Raw genomic sequence first — 16,039 nt, 5'->3', positions numbered from 1 at the left:
CCCCCCCCCGCTGAGGAGCATGTCACGGAAAACAGCTTTAATATCAGACCATAGGACGGAGCCCATCGACAGATTTATGTGGGCTCAGGAAGGAAGAGTGTGCCCCGTCATCAGTGCGGTGAAATCCCCTGTCGGGCTGCACTGGCCCGCAGGTGGAATTGGGTGTGTGTGTGAGTGTTTTGAACATCCTGGAGGTCTCCCAACAAGGGCCTCGAGATGCTGCTGAAAAGAGCTGGCCCGGGGAGAAACACTGCAGGCTTAGTGGAGAAATAAATGGTGTGGTACAACAACAATTAGCAGACAGGAAGGAAAGGGAACACAGACACAAAGAGATGAATGGAGAGGAGGAGTGAAATAATAGGAAGAGGAGGATAGAGGTGGTAAGAAAAAGGAGGAGAGAGACTACACTACAGCCCATCGTTCAGCTTCTGCTCAGACATGAATCACTGGAAAACCTTGACTCACCAGCGAGAGACGAGTGTGGCTGACAGCACTCAGTGACGGCATGTCTCTCTCTCCTCCCTTTTTGGCACAAAAGCAGATCTCCACTCACTACAGCCAGTTTATCTACTTGTCTGGGTCCTCAAAGAGACTCCAGAGTGAAAGTGGGCTGACAGTACCCTGCAGTTCCACTGAGACTACATTGGTTTCTCGCTCTTGTTGCTGGTTTATTTCAGACAGAAAAATCCCCACATCAGGTAAATAAAAGTGCTAAAAGCTCTTTGTTGCCTCACAAAAACAACCACCTGCATGGCTGTGTAGAAAAGATTCTGTAGTAATTTCGTTGTTAAAGTTCCTCTCCAGACATATTTCAAACTATGTATAAACGCTCTGCTACGATTAATATGTTGTTTAACATGATTCTCTCACATAAAAACTGAAAAAAGGAAAATTGGGGCTGAAGTTCATCTACTACTGGATCAGGCCTTGTGCCCCGCCCACCACCGCTGCTTGCTCCAGGTTGACAGGTGAAAGAGCAGAGAGTATCAAGATGAGGGAAACATCAGAGAGAGTCAGCCACATGTTTGAGCATCAGTCAGACCCAGACTCGGAAGAGGAGTCTGTTGTGATCACAATCAGCGTTTAGCCGACGTATCAGAACGGACTTTTACTTGATTATGTTTTTTGTTAGCTTGTAACTGACAGTGGCTGACACAGTGTTAGCAGTTGTGCTAATGCTAACTCTGGCTCTCTGCACTGACCAATGTTTCAAATTTATTTAGCCCCGCCCCCCGTCCGCACAAGTTGACGGGATTGGTTCCTTAGGTTTGTGACGTATGAAACCCTTGCTGTCTGAATCTGTTTTTATGAGACTGTCATTGGTTCACTGCAGTTCCAAGGTGGAAATACGATCATGTCGTTGACTGCTTATTTCATGAATAATACAATATATCTTGTATTACAAAAACAAAACAAAAAACACTTGATTTTGATTGGAAATTTCATTTCATCCAACTATATACTAAAGTTATTTTGTCTCAATTTGGATTAATGACGCAGCTATATATTAACAGTGAATACTGCATAAGAAAACTACTGCACTGTGAAATAGTGATGAAATGATCAATCAGTGTCTCAATCATCACAGATTTAATGAGCTCATCTGGTTTCAGAAAACTTAAAATGTGAGGATTTGCTACATTCTGATTTTTAATATGACATTAAACTGTATATCATTCTGGGTTTGGACCACTACTCGGATCTTCAGACTGCACCTTCGCCTATGGGAAACTGAATTTCTGATATTTCGTGGACAAAATGATCGTAATTAATTAAGCAAGAAAATAATCTCCAGATTTATCAATATTGAAAATAACTATTAGTGTCAGCTCTGAAATGCTCTAAAATGTACTCAACAGAACATGTGTCAGTTTGTGAGAAAGTGTTTACGGGTCAACTTTTTTTATGTTCAGTTGTGACTCACCTGAGGATTTACCTCACTTCTCCGACATGTGAGCCTGTCAGTGATGCATCTTTTTCTTCAGACTGCCCCGCCTCCTCGACACCCTCCGCTGCCAGGCTGATGGAAAAGAAAACAAGCAAACATGAGAGAAATGATGCCAGGACACAAGGGTGTGTTAGCGTGATATATGGGGATGAGTCAGCCTTCAGAGTGAAGGTGCATGTTGATGCTCTACATACTCTGCCCACCCCCCCCGCTCCCCCCGGCACACGTACGCAGGCGCACACACAGACACACACACACACACACACACACTGTGCTCATATGACATCATTGATGAAGGTGAAAGAAGTGGAGGAGCCGGAGGACATAACGTGACAGTGTGTGCTTGCAACATGTACAAACAAACACATTATATGGCAGGACATTAAATTAAATTACACCGACCTGTTAAGGCACCTACAGAGCTTTATTTTGAAAGAATGCATATTTAAAAGAATATACTTTTAATTTGAACTGAATAACAGTAGTATGTCTATGCCTCATAAATCCAATCATGGACGTCTCTCCTCACACTTCCTGTATATCCCTACACTGTCAACTATCTATAGTGTGATCATATATCTATGTTTTCAGCTGAAAGTCAAACATAAAACATAAAGGCATATAGAAACAAACACTGACCAATTCAGGCAGTGACTTATGACCTTGCCACTGCCTAATAAACAAGGGATAATCACTTTGTTCCTGGAGGAACAATACATTTTTTTGGCTCAGTACACAATCTTGCCATTTTGACTTGATATTTTTATTCATTTTACAAGTAAAATAATACTAATTTCAAAACATTCTCTGCATAACCAACTGTACCAGGCTAAAGATCTACACTTAGAACTTAGTTCTTCTTCTTAGTTCTTAGTTTGTAATGCTTTGGCAAGATGTTGCACAAATAAAACTTCTTTAAATCTTTCTGAAGGTTTTCTCTCTTATACTTTTTTTCAACTTGTATTTCATTATTCATCAGATTTTTTTTTTATTTTTTTTATCCTTGTTAAAAACTCTGACTCCACTCATTCAGGAAGTGTTATCTCTGCTCTTGTCTCTTGACAAATGGGGCAAGATGCAACTTGTTTTATAGATTTGTTTGGCTCGACGGAGCGATGAGTAGTTTCACTGCTGAACACTAGATGGAGACAGGACGACAGAGCTCTGCTGTACAGTATTTTCAGCTATTGATTGACGGTCTGTGCTCGACAGATATTCAATAAATAACATGAAAAGAAACAGTAAAAACTTTTGAAGTTAACCAAGAAAACCATAAACCAAAACAAATAAAGGCTGTTGTGCAGGCATCGCCATAAAAGATATACCAGAGCTGTATGTATGCACACAGCTTCACTTTTATGTAAAGCAGCAAATAAATGTGTCTCCTGCAGAGATTTAAGTGCTCAAGGTTTCAAGAGCTTATTTGATGTTACAATACAGTCTGTGAGCACGCGACAGTGTTGCTGCCTGTTATTCAGATTCTGTTTGGTGCCAGAGTTTTAGGGTTTTGTTATCTCAGAATCTCTGTGATGGTACAAGTTCTATGATTTATTTGAATTATGAGCAGCTGTTCCCCATAACATTATCTTTCAGTCACAAACTGAAAACTCTGGGTTTGATTTCCTACAAGAACATTTGATATCTGATGGTGTAAAATAAAACTCGGATGCAAAGCAAGAATAAACAATGTTGTATAGGTTACATCATAAATAATGTATAGTACTTCACTGAGGAAAAAAACCAGTGTGTTAATAATAATCCGGACCAATCCATGAAACAGGCCTCGGAGTCACTTCCTCTGTGCTCTGAGAGGCTGCAGCAGCATCTCACCTCTCTACTGCTCCTCCGCTTGTTAATAGTATTAGTCACGTATTAGACCATTGTACTGTTATTCTGGAGAGTGCCAGAGGCAGTTCCCATTTACAACAGTAATCTCACTCGCCCTGTTGACAAGTATCACGCTGGTCACTGTCTAAAATTCATTTTCTGAAAAGTCAAAATTTATATTCAGACTAATTATGTCAAGTAGTATTATCTAATCATTATCATTATTATTATGAACTCCTGTTAACTACTGTGAACTCTAAATCTTGAGCCTCGCCAGACTAATTCCTGAGTGCATATCAAGTTTGTTTTTAGCTGGTTTGTGTTAAAAGCTGCAGAGGACTAAAGGGTTTGTTTAGCTGCAGCTGCCTGTTGTTACAGGGCTGTGTTGTTTTGTAGCTTTCATGCAGAATGCTACTCATACCTGAACATTTGATACTGAACTCCACTACCATCCTCCATGCAAAATGACCAAGGTCAGCCCAGACTGACTGAACCAACCCTGTCTATATGTCAAATGTACACAGCATTTGCATGACCTGCCAACATGAAACGAGGCCAAAGGAAGAACAACCCCAGTGTGATCACAGCAGCAGTTTGTTTTGTGTGGGTCTCCTCTGAGGATCTAGAGACATGCCATTCAGTTAGAAATGAGAATCTTATTTTTTCTGTAGATATGAATATGAGTGTGAGTGATTGCCTAATCTGTGACCACATTTAGCTACTCGGAGAACAAAACACAAACATCTCACATGTTTGTTACATTGAAGATGTTTCAGCTGTTATAAAACATCTATTTAAGTGTCACTACAGCTTCAGAGAGGTTACTCTGAAATGGAGGAAGAGAGCAGGATTACCATCTTTTTCTGTCCCGCAGTGTTGGAGATTACCTGGCACAATAAAGTAAAATAGAAAAGGAGACAAGGCTGGATTTTTATATACAGTGCCTGTGGTGAAGTGAAGTGATGGTTACTTGGCTCATAAATGGCAGCTCAAAGGATTTCAAGGTCAATGTGAGCATACTGAACAATTACAGTGACTTTGAAAAGAGCTTTTCACATAAAAAAAACCATCCCTCCATTATCGGTCCACTGTGCTTGTCTTCAGCATCTTGAACATGTAAAAATAAATAAATAAATAAATGAATAATAACAAAAAAAAGAAAAGAAAAGTGAATAGGGAAAATGAAGGAATCAACGACCTTGTGACCTGGGATGCCTCACTGCAGTAACTGTGCAGCTCAGCCTCAGCAGACTGTGGCAGGAGAGCACAAAGGTGACACTCTGACAAGATGACACATCTCCCAATCCACCGTGGATAACCTGCTTGGCTGACATTGAGGTTACAGAGATACAGGGATAAGCTGCGAATAGAGAATGGCCGCTCTGGCTCTGGGATCAGGGGGGCTGAATTGTTGAAGAGGCCTTTGATTTATGAATTTGAACAGTCTCAGTCCTGTGTCCTGCTTCTTTGCGGTTAAATTAAATTCAGACTCTCTTCATTTGTTGTTTATCTGTAAAGCTATTCAGCCCTCTGTTGATATGCATCAGGGAATAAGCAAAAGCTGCAGGGAAATTTGATGACATTTACTATTCTGGCTACTATTTCTCTAGAATCTCTCTCACACACAAACACACACACACACACACACACACACACACACACACACACACACACACAGAAAGAGAGAGCGAGAGGACAAGCGCTGTGTCGTATTGGGTCTATTTATTCACTACTGGCTATGTATTTTCATATAGTATGTAAACAGCTATTTTGTATTGTCACTCACTCCCCTGCTGCCATCAGCTTGCCCATTGATTCTCTCAAATTGAGCTCTGAGGACGGTCTGTTCCAATTATATCCATCATAAATGCTAGGACAGAATCTGACAAAAACACAGCCTGAAAAACATCTGGGGCATCTTTCAAAATGTCTGCATCCAGACTGGAACTCCTCAGATCTCTGCGGTGAACTGTAGCTGCTAACGGGGTATAAGAAATGTGCTCCACATAACTGTCAGCTGTAATGTGCACATTGAAACGGCTAGAATGAGAAAGATAGTAACATTAGCAAGTTAAGAAAAAAAACCTTTAGAAAAAATGCTGTCAAAAAGAAAAAGAATCACTGTTGTACGTCTCCGCCAGATAGCCAAGTCGCAAGAGATATGGTCACAATCTCCCCCCCCAGAACAATATGATGTCACAGTGAAGTTGACCATTGACCATTTGGATGTAAAAATATTCATAATAATATTGTAATATTTGACCACCAAATCCTTATCAGTTGCTTGAGTCTAAGTGAATGTTTGTACCAAGTCTAAACAAATGACCTCAAGCTGGTCTTGAGAAATCATATTCAAGAGGCCAAAATCATGTTTTATTAGGTCACAGTGACCTTTAACTTTGACCTTTGAGCATCAAAATCTAATCAATTCATCCTTGAGTCTCAGTGAACAATTTTGTCAAAATTTGAAAAGGTTCTGTCACGTTGTTACTGAGATATCGCGTTCATGATAATGGGATGTACGCACAAAAATACGGACAACCCGAAAACATCATGTCTCCATCCCTGACTGGCGTGGAGGCAGAAAAATTCACGACACACGCAGAAAACACATAAAACACAACCACACGAACAAACACAGACATAAATACAGACATGCTCTGCAAATACAGAAACGACATAACACTGTTTTAGTGTCCTTCTTTTGTTTTGTAACTTACTTCCTTTTTGTTCTGTGAAACTTGCAGTGTTCCTGTATTAACATTTTCTTTGCTTTTCTCTGCTCCCCTGTGTTTTCTGTTTGGTTGCGTTGTCTACATTTGCATATACTGTTATGCTGCAAATGTGTTGTCAAATAGGTGAACACATTTTCTTCTGTGATTGTGTTTTTCGTCTATCTGCATGTGTGTTTCTTTGTTGTAAAATACAGTGCACTGTGTAGAAATGCTGTTTCTCTTGAAGATTCAGATCTGAAGAAGACAGCCTGTGGGCCTGTGACTGGGCGGAAGATGTTTTGAAAATATGTATTAATGCGAGACAAGCTGAACACACACGTGTATTCATTGATTTCGTAGGTGAAAAAGAACTTGTCACTTGTCTCACCTGAAACTTGAGCCTCCAGTGTCGGCATCATGCTGTGGTTTGTCCACATTGGCCTGTGCTCTGTTGGTTAGTCTTTGATTTGTCCAGACCCCAGCACTTGGACTCTGTTCACTTGGCTTCATTAAATTTAGTACAAAGAGGCTGAGGAAGTGCTGACTTGACTTCAAAGCCTGTGGTTGATTTTCTTGTTAACACATAGTAAATATCTTGTTCAAAAATGTGCTGCTCTGATATTAGTGTTACATTATTGTCACTGTGATGTTGGGGATGATTTTATTTTATAACTTTAAGCATGTGCATTAAACAAGTATATTATTATTATCATTAGTATTATATGGGTATCTTCATTATCAACCAATAATTGTTTGGCTTACAGACACATACAAACAGGCATGATACACAAAAAAGCACAATGTCAGATTTTTTTCTGCCTCACCTCAAGAATGTCAAGATGGATGTCCTGTCTCCATGTAGTCGCTAGCATCATTAGTCAAGATGCCAGGCAGAATGGATGGGTAATGTCAACGACGCCCACATGTTCCTCGCTCACGTTTCAGGTGCCGTGGATTGTAGAAAATCTTTGGGAATTATTTGATTTGTCCTTTGACACCTGTTAAAACGAACGGTTCGTGTGATGAGAACAGCGAACACATCGAGCTGAGAGTGCGCTCAGTTAATTGAACAAAATTTCCCCTGTGACTACTTCTCTTCCTTCTGTGTTTGTATCGTATGCACAGACTTTACAAGGGACTTAATAATGATCTAACAAACCGAGGAAACCTTCAGTTTCACAGGCGGCTTGCACACATATAGGTGCCCCGTTCCCCCAGTCAACTGCCTGTTAACTCAAAGGTCAATAAATACACTCCCACACTGAATGGATTTTCAGATGCTGTCAGCTGCTGGTACTTTCAATGAATTACTTTCATTTTACTCAGTTAACTGAAAACAAGATCATTTGCACTGACAGATGTCAGACTGTGCTGTATTCATTTTCTGGTTTAATTAATGGCTGAATTTTTTGGAGAATATTTTTTTTTTCAAGAAACATAACTTTTACTTATCCAATTTAAAGTTGGAGCTGAGGTGAGACATTTTCCCAATATGTCCACTTTAAGGTAAACTCATTGGCATGCTGTGTAGCCCTTAGCCTGAACAGCTTAAGGAGGTTACAGAGGCTACATCACTTAAAGCTGGTAATTTAGTTAATAGAGTGGGTCTAAATAATTGTGAAAAGTAAATTGGTCTTTTAAAAGGTTATCTGTACTCTGACACTGGCCACCTCTCAGGAATATAAAACGACACCTTGTTAAGTGATTGGACAGGCTCATTTCAGCAGCTATTTTCACTGCCGCACCTTAATTATTTAATTTTCCCCTCTTCTTGGAATCCACCTCTAAATGATTGATTTTTTTCCAGGGAAATTGGTTTATAAAACCTCCACGAGAGGAGAGGCTGGCAGGAAAGTGTCAGATGAGAGGTGTGTGAGCTGAGGAGGGGGCAGAGGGTTTGAAGAAAAGTGCCAGTGAAAACATCAAGGGAGACACTGATGGCACAACGAGGTAAATAAGCTGAAATTCATGTCTGCGCCATCAAGCAATTACAGCTTGTGTCCCTCTAACCATTTGTTTGAAATTTGTTTCATCACAGAAACAAGAAAGAAAATTAACATCACTGATTGAACCTCAACATCCTGAGGTCGAATGAATATTGGACCTGAGCTGATGTCTTCTAGGGCAAGATAGATTTTTCATACACGTTTGTACAGTCTCATTCAAATTAGTGTCCTTTGGGAGAGATAGCAAAGGGCTCAGCTGTAATGAGAATACCAAAGAAGTTGTGTCATTAGTCACAGATAAAGATACATTATATGCCAGACTTACTTGGCCTCTGGGGCTTTACTGTATTTTTCGTCGACTGAGGTTTTTCTTTTTTCCTTCTGCGCAGCTGAGACTCACAATTTAATCAATTCCCTTTTCTGAGCCTGAGAAATAGAAAGAAAAGGCAATTACTGAAGGAGAAAATATGATAAGGGTAAAGAATTGAACCCCAACCATCAAAAGAAGATGGATTAGTTTTGTTCTGTTAGGTAAGTCAAACAGGCTTCATATTTACCGTGTAGTTAAGGAAAATGAAACCCAAACATCAGAGCGTCAGGGTTTGACTTACATGCACTCTACAGGGAATCAATCATCATGATTGTGTGAGGCAATCAGTGAACTCAATAACCTCATGTAAACTCTCACACAGTATGAAAACCAGTGTGAACCCACTTGGATAAAATTGACAAAAACTATGAAAAACAGCTCAACAAATGGATGGCATATTTCATGAACACCACCTACTGTAGGTTTTCATTAGTGTTCATGAAATACAATAGAACTATACAATAGTAGAATATCACTTTTGTTAATCCTGAAAACAAATTTAATCTTTTTGCTCGCTTCATTTTTACCTTTTTGACCTGACTCCTTTAATTTTTTCCCCATGAAGCAAATCCTCTTTGTTTTATGTCATTAAATTTAGTGTGAGCTAACAATAGTATAGAAGAGAAAAAAGAATAAATAAAAAGGGGGGACATTTTTCAGCTTTTGAGGGACAGCCACTTAACTGTATTTATGCCTAAACATTAGCTATAAAGCCTATAGCCTCTTAGCCATGCACTTTGTTAGCTAGCTACAAAGGTGACGTGTGCTAACTAAAGCTGTTTTTAGGATGCATTTGCAGTAACAAATAAAGAAAAATATTACCTATAATGGCGACCCATTCATCGTGGCAATAATCAGTGTGGAAACAGCCTCCTGCACGACACAATAATCCATATAAGATAAACAGTAATATGATTGTCACCTATATAAAGGTTTTAGGAGCCATTTCTGTTTGTCTGGTGGGATTCCAATCGGGCCGGTGGGTGTCACTATTCTGGGGCAGACAATATCGGTAGGAACCTTTCATCGAGGGACAGGTGTTGCTAGATGGAGAGGGCATATCGTTTTTTTGACTTTTATACAGCCACTAATCCTAAAACTTTAAACCGCTGAGGGGCTGCATAGATGTGCGATTTAACTAACAGAAATTTCCTTCAATTTCCTCTCATTGTTTCTGATGCAAAGTTTATTTCTCACTGTTGTAGTCCATAAAACATATACAGGAATCCATCAATCAGTGTCCATAAACATCCAAACGACAACATATTTCAATCTATAAGTGCAGTATACCTGCCGTGACATGGCCCAGTGTTGCAGTCAAAAAACGATATGCTTTCTCCATCTAGCAACACCTGTCCCTCGATGAAAGGTTCCTGCCTGTATTGTCTGCCCCACATTACTGCTTCATTTGAATTCCTCTTCATTAATTGCCTTAAAAATCTATTGCATGCACACTGAGCCAGTGTACAGTATACTACTACTGTTCAGATGTTTTCTCTTTTTGATGTTTGAATTTGTAGACCTTTTTCACTGCAGACGTTTCGAATTGTTGTAGGAAAAGCACGTGTAACTAATAACATTAACGATGGCTCTGTTCTATTCAAGTGTCCAAATAAGCCGTGACAGTGTGACAGTGAGGCAGGATGAACAACAGTCCTGTTTTTAGTGGGAGTGGCACCGGTGTTACTAACAACATAAATAACAAGTGAATTCCACTGAGGTGTGCGAGTTAAAGGTTCCTGTTGTTGGCTTACTGGCAAGGCTTAGTAAGAGACCTAACTGGAGCGGGGCCATCGTTAATGTTATTAGTAATGCCCGGGCTTCTAAGACACGTCTAGACCTGCCATGAAAAAGGTCTACTCCAGTGGCCCTGAAACTGAAGGAGCTAAATGTAATTCAGCCATTTTATTATTTGCACCAATGCTTTTCCTACTGTGGCAAGCCAAAACGTCTTCTGTGAAAAAGACATATTGTTGCGCATGTGTTTCTTTTGAAAACTTCAGTCGGAGCCTGATGATGATTTGGGCCTCTGATCCAGATTATATTGTGTATTTCTATGAGCTGCTTGTTCAGTGCATCACGAAGGTCGGTTTGTACACAGCAGACATCTTGACTCGTGAAACACAGCTGCAAGTTAAGGTGATTGAGGGCGGAGTTCCATTCAGGTGTGCCAGTTGTAGGGACCTTATATTGTCTTGCTGGGACATTTAACTGGAACATAGCCATCGTTAATGTTATTAATTACCCTTGTGCTTGCTGTGACTTTTCTAAATATGTGCTGTGAAAATGGCCCATGGAATCAAACAAAGCAGCATACGGCTGCAGTAACACTCTTTTAGGTTTAGGTTTAAGGGACATGAGCACGTTTAGCTGCCATGCTCAAAATCTCCTCAGAGGTGGAGTCACATATGTTATGTTTTGTTTTGTTTATCATTATCACCTGGTGAACTGTGCTTTACAACTGAAATCACTGTCTTTTTTTTTTAAGTATATTTTTTTGTGATAGTAGAGAGAGACAGGAAATGGGGAGGCAGAAAGGGGGGATGACATGCAGCAAAGGCTGCGGGACTCGAACCGGGGCCAATTGCAGAGAGGACTGTAGCCTCTGCACATGGGGCGCCTGCTTAGACCACTACGCCACACTACGCCCCGAAATTGCTGTCTTAATAACAAAGTCGATGTCAAGTCAAGTCGTTGAACAGTAAAGCTTCAACAATGCCTAACGTGCTATATTTAACAGAACTTCATCACTTTACCTTGTTCACCTCTGTTGTTCTGTAATTGTCTTTTGAAGTGTTCAAGCTGCAGAACTCATGATTTGCTTGATTGATTCTATTGAACTGTCAAATTGTTTTCTTCAGAAAGAGTAATGCCTGCTGGTCAATGATCCCGAAAGACAACTCAGATTCTTAAAAAAACAAAAATATACTATTACTAGAGTATAAAGAAGTAATGCCGCCTTACATAACATGCAAACACTCAGTACATCCATCACTATGTGAACACTAACACCTCAACATAAGAGGCTTGGCTGACAATTAGGGGGGGGGGGGTAATTATAATGCTGGAACATTACCACAGAATTGGAGAGCACTCACCCAGAGGGCAATTAGCCTCATATAACCCTTATATGTTGACTGGAGTGAACAACATAAAGGCGGATATTCACAACAGGGTAGAGGTCAGTTTGTTCATTGTGAAAATGTTAATTTAGTTTTAAACCCGTGGAGGACTTTTATGACCTGTGGTGGGCCTCAACAACAAATCTAAAAAGTTTAAATCTTCAGTTAGAATACACAATAAAAAAAAAAGCAAGTGCATAAAGTGACTTCTAATACCTTAGTGCATCTATGTGGGTGGTTTTACTGATGAGATACTAATTAACCTTGTGGTCATAAAAGACAGTAAAGTACAAAATTAAGAAAAACAGTGCCTGCGAATATAGGTTCAGTCAGAATAATGCTACACAAAGCACAACACACTAATGAGGATGCTGAAACCTCTCCATATAATAGATTGTTCTTGACAATATAGTGCATAACTGGCTCATTAAGACAAGGGCAATTTACTGTGTTATCAGCCCTGCAAGCTTCATCTACCTTAAAATAGCACATTAACTCATGTCAGCAAAGTGACACACTGATAAATGTCTGAAACGAGAGCAAACACTGCAAGGCAGGACAGTGAAAAAGGTCATCAAACAGCGAGCTGTGTGTATTGAAAAATCTGTCAAATTACAGGAATGCAAACAAGCTATTAGATGAAATTAAGTCTTCTAAGTGATTCAGAGGGCTACACCTGTGCAGGTCTCCCAGAACATGCGTTTATACAAAACATGTTTGTTGTGTCAATAGTGTTGCTGAAATTTAATAAAATATGACAATCAATGTTTTGTTCTAATAACGTCTCACTACACATCTTCCTGCACAGAAAGACTCTAAAATGTGCAATTTAAGAGGTGTTGGGGTATACTATTGAATGCTGTATAGAGCCTTTTGTTTCTCCGGAGGGAGCTCCATGAAACCTGATAAATTGCCTCAAGAGATGTCACTTCAGTCAGTGTCAGTTGAAACAAAAAGGAGATTGTTGAGTTAAAGTAATAGTTTGAGTTTTTTTGAGTATTGGGGTTGTATGGAGTACTTATGTCGTCTGTGTATTACCTGCAGTAGATTCAGATCAGCAACCTCCCAGTTTGGAGAATTAGATACACCACTTAGCTGTTTGAGTCAGAAAGAGCTAAGCTAAGGTGCTCTTGTGCGTGGTAATACAGTATGGATAGGGAAATGTAGTGTTAGGCAAGATAAAGCTTTGAAAATATTCAAAATAAAGCATACACTTCAACAGTTTTTTTCGGTGGGCATTTTTTTTTAAGTGGCTAAGGCTAGGAACACACTGGACACGTGACGTGTGCCTGGCGGCTGCGGACAGGGCCGCAAGGGAGATGTTTTAAGTTGGCGGTGCTGTAGTGGGAGGAGCATTTAACCGCAACCCATACAATACAACACATACAAATACAACGTAGGCCTAAAACAATACTACTGCAACACAGACCAAAAAAGCAGCAGCAGTAACACCAACAGCAGCCAGGTCTACATAAAAAGCTCACAATTATTCCAAATACACACATTTTTTCAACAAAGGTATATCAGTGTGATGTTAAAATAATTGACAGCTGAATATTAAACTGCTTGAGGGCAGCTTAGACCAAATAACTTACCTTGACCTGCAGACAATGTGCTCCTGTAGTTGTAATAATCCAAATGTGGCCTCGCACTCAGGTGTTGAGGAAAGTATCTCATAAAGGCATGGATGTCCAATGAGTTTAAAATGTCAGTGTAGACATGCATCAAGGAGAGGGGAGTTTGTCTCTTCTGTCCATGTTTTCATGGGATGCAAAGTGGAGAAGGCCACAGAGATGGCACAGACATAACTATGAGTTTTTCAGCTTCTGTAAATAGAGCTCTTGTTTGTGGATGGAGCTTAGATAGACATGTCGCTTCATCTTGAACTGTGACACAAGCCTCTCTGGTGACATCGCCTAGTGTTTTGAGCTGGACATCAGCTCCCTCTGCTGCCTCTTTACGCAAGCAAAACAAACAACCTGACATCTCTCCACAATGTAATAAAGCCATTTCCATTTAGCAAAACAAGTCAGTCCTGACACCTGTTAGTGGCAGGCTCCTCAGTGGTGGCCATGCTAACGCTGCTACCCCGGCGGAAAAATTACAACCAAACAAAAACGATGCTGGTGGAGCTGCTCCCCTGCAAAGGCTGGACTTTATTTGTGCTCTCTTCAGCTGGTGGTTTACCAAAGAAATCTGAAATGCGCATTCTCATTTTATCCTTCTGTCAGCAACCAGATGTAAAAGTTGACATGACCCGCCCTACACCGCCTTTGACTGGCTAATGATCGATGTCTTCACTGGTTGGATTGATTGGTTTAGGCATGAGGAGTGAGAATGGGTCAAGGCAGAGCCTTTCAAGGTAAGAAGTCATTCTGAGGCAGAGTGGAACTGGTCATTTCATCACAATAAGAAAATTATGCTCTCACCACTAGGGGTACTGCAGGTGCCTGATTCCCACAGCCATGGCTGCGGAACGTCTTGATTTTTATTTCGGTGCACGTTATGCTCACACACTGGATGTTTGTGAGCAGCTGATGTGGCTGAACTGCTGAGATGCATGTGTTCACACTGGCTGAGTCTCTGCTGGTTGCTGCTGCTGCTGTAGTTCTATCTCTCTACATAGGACATAGGACACCCCTGGGTATAATCCCCAGAGTTAAAATGTGCATTGCAGTAGAAACCATACAGTTGTAGGCACGTCACTTAAATAAATAGGCTGTGTCACTTTAAGAACTTAACTTTTCCGTAGTTTGTTTGAGATGTACATGCCTCCACATGAGGCGTGATAGACTAACCTGCTTATGTTAAGTGTTTTTGTTTATCTGCCTCAGATTGGTCCATAATGAGAGACATCACATTTCTAAAATTGTGATTGGTTAAGGGGTGGGATTAACAGGTAGGGAGGTAAACAGAAGGAGAGTGGAGGAAGCATGTGTGCGACTTCGGCTCTGTGTGGAGTGTTTCTCCTTATACATAGCGACTAGCTACAACAGTAAGGAGAGTGTTAAAACCAACAGTTAAAGACACTGTTAGTAGCCTCACTCATATGTAGCAGTGTGTTGTACAGCAAAAAAATGTTGATTGTATTGTGCATGAGAGCTAAATTCAGCTTGTTAGGCTGCCAGTCCACTATCCATTAGCCTCCCTGCTAATGTTCGCTAATGGAGTGTGCATGAACTTTGAGGCTCGAACCAATTACCAGACAGCGCACCGTGTGACCAGAAAAGCACGGCCGCACCTCTGGCTCCGAGGGACACCAACCGGTACTCTCCTCACCGCCAATAGGACAGAGGAGGACTTTTCTTTCCTTCATTGATATTGGGACTGAGTGTGGACCATCGTTGAACATTAAAGTAAGGAGACAGTGAACCATATGTGAGTAAATTCACTATTGCATCACTCCTGTGAGTTAAGACACTTCCAGTACCGCTAAGGTAACACACCTCACCCAAGCTGTGATCAGGCCTCCAATGGGGGTCTTTTGTTTTTGTTAATTGCTGGCTTTTGTTTTTATTTTCTTTGTGGGCCCTCAACAGTAAAAACTGTATTTTGATATTGTTGATTCATGCACTGGTTTAGTAAGAATTAATCCAGGTATTTGTGGTTAATTCATTTGTATTTCCTCAAGTTCAAGGGTATTACCTGCCTGTTTAACGAGTAATATTCGTCAGTACTAAGGTGAGTTAAAGGTGCCATTTGTGACCTTAAGTTATTTTTAAAGGGTACATACCTGTGTTTTCCTTTTACATTGCCTTTGTTGCTAAAGGGCTACTGCATCTATTTTGGTTGAGCTAAAGCAAAGAACACCTTAAATTAAAACTGGAACTTATTTATTTTTATTTCAAGTATTTTTAAATAATTTTTTTTATTTATTATTTTAAATAAATAATATAATTTCATATAAATTTAATTCATTTTCCTCCTTGTCAGTTTAGTAAATAGTAACTGTTGGGAGCAGAGGGATCTACAGTGCTAAAATCAAGGTTTAATGATACACATTCACACTTCATATTCAACTCTTTTAACAGCGTTATTACAGTATTTACATTTAAAGAGTAGCCAAAGTCAAGTTAATGTGTGTTTAAATAAGAGAACCCAGGGCGCTGTAT

This window comes from Seriola lalandi, unplaced genomic scaffold, assembly GCF_002814215.2.
Source record: "Seriola lalandi dorsalis isolate HSWRI2012SDOR001 ecotype SW California unplaced genomic scaffold, Sedor1 jcf7180002054577, whole genome shotgun sequence".
NCBI lineage: Eukaryota > Metazoa > Chordata > Actinopteri > Carangiformes > Carangidae > Seriola > Seriola lalandi.
This window is presented reverse-complemented; position numbering follows the sequence as displayed.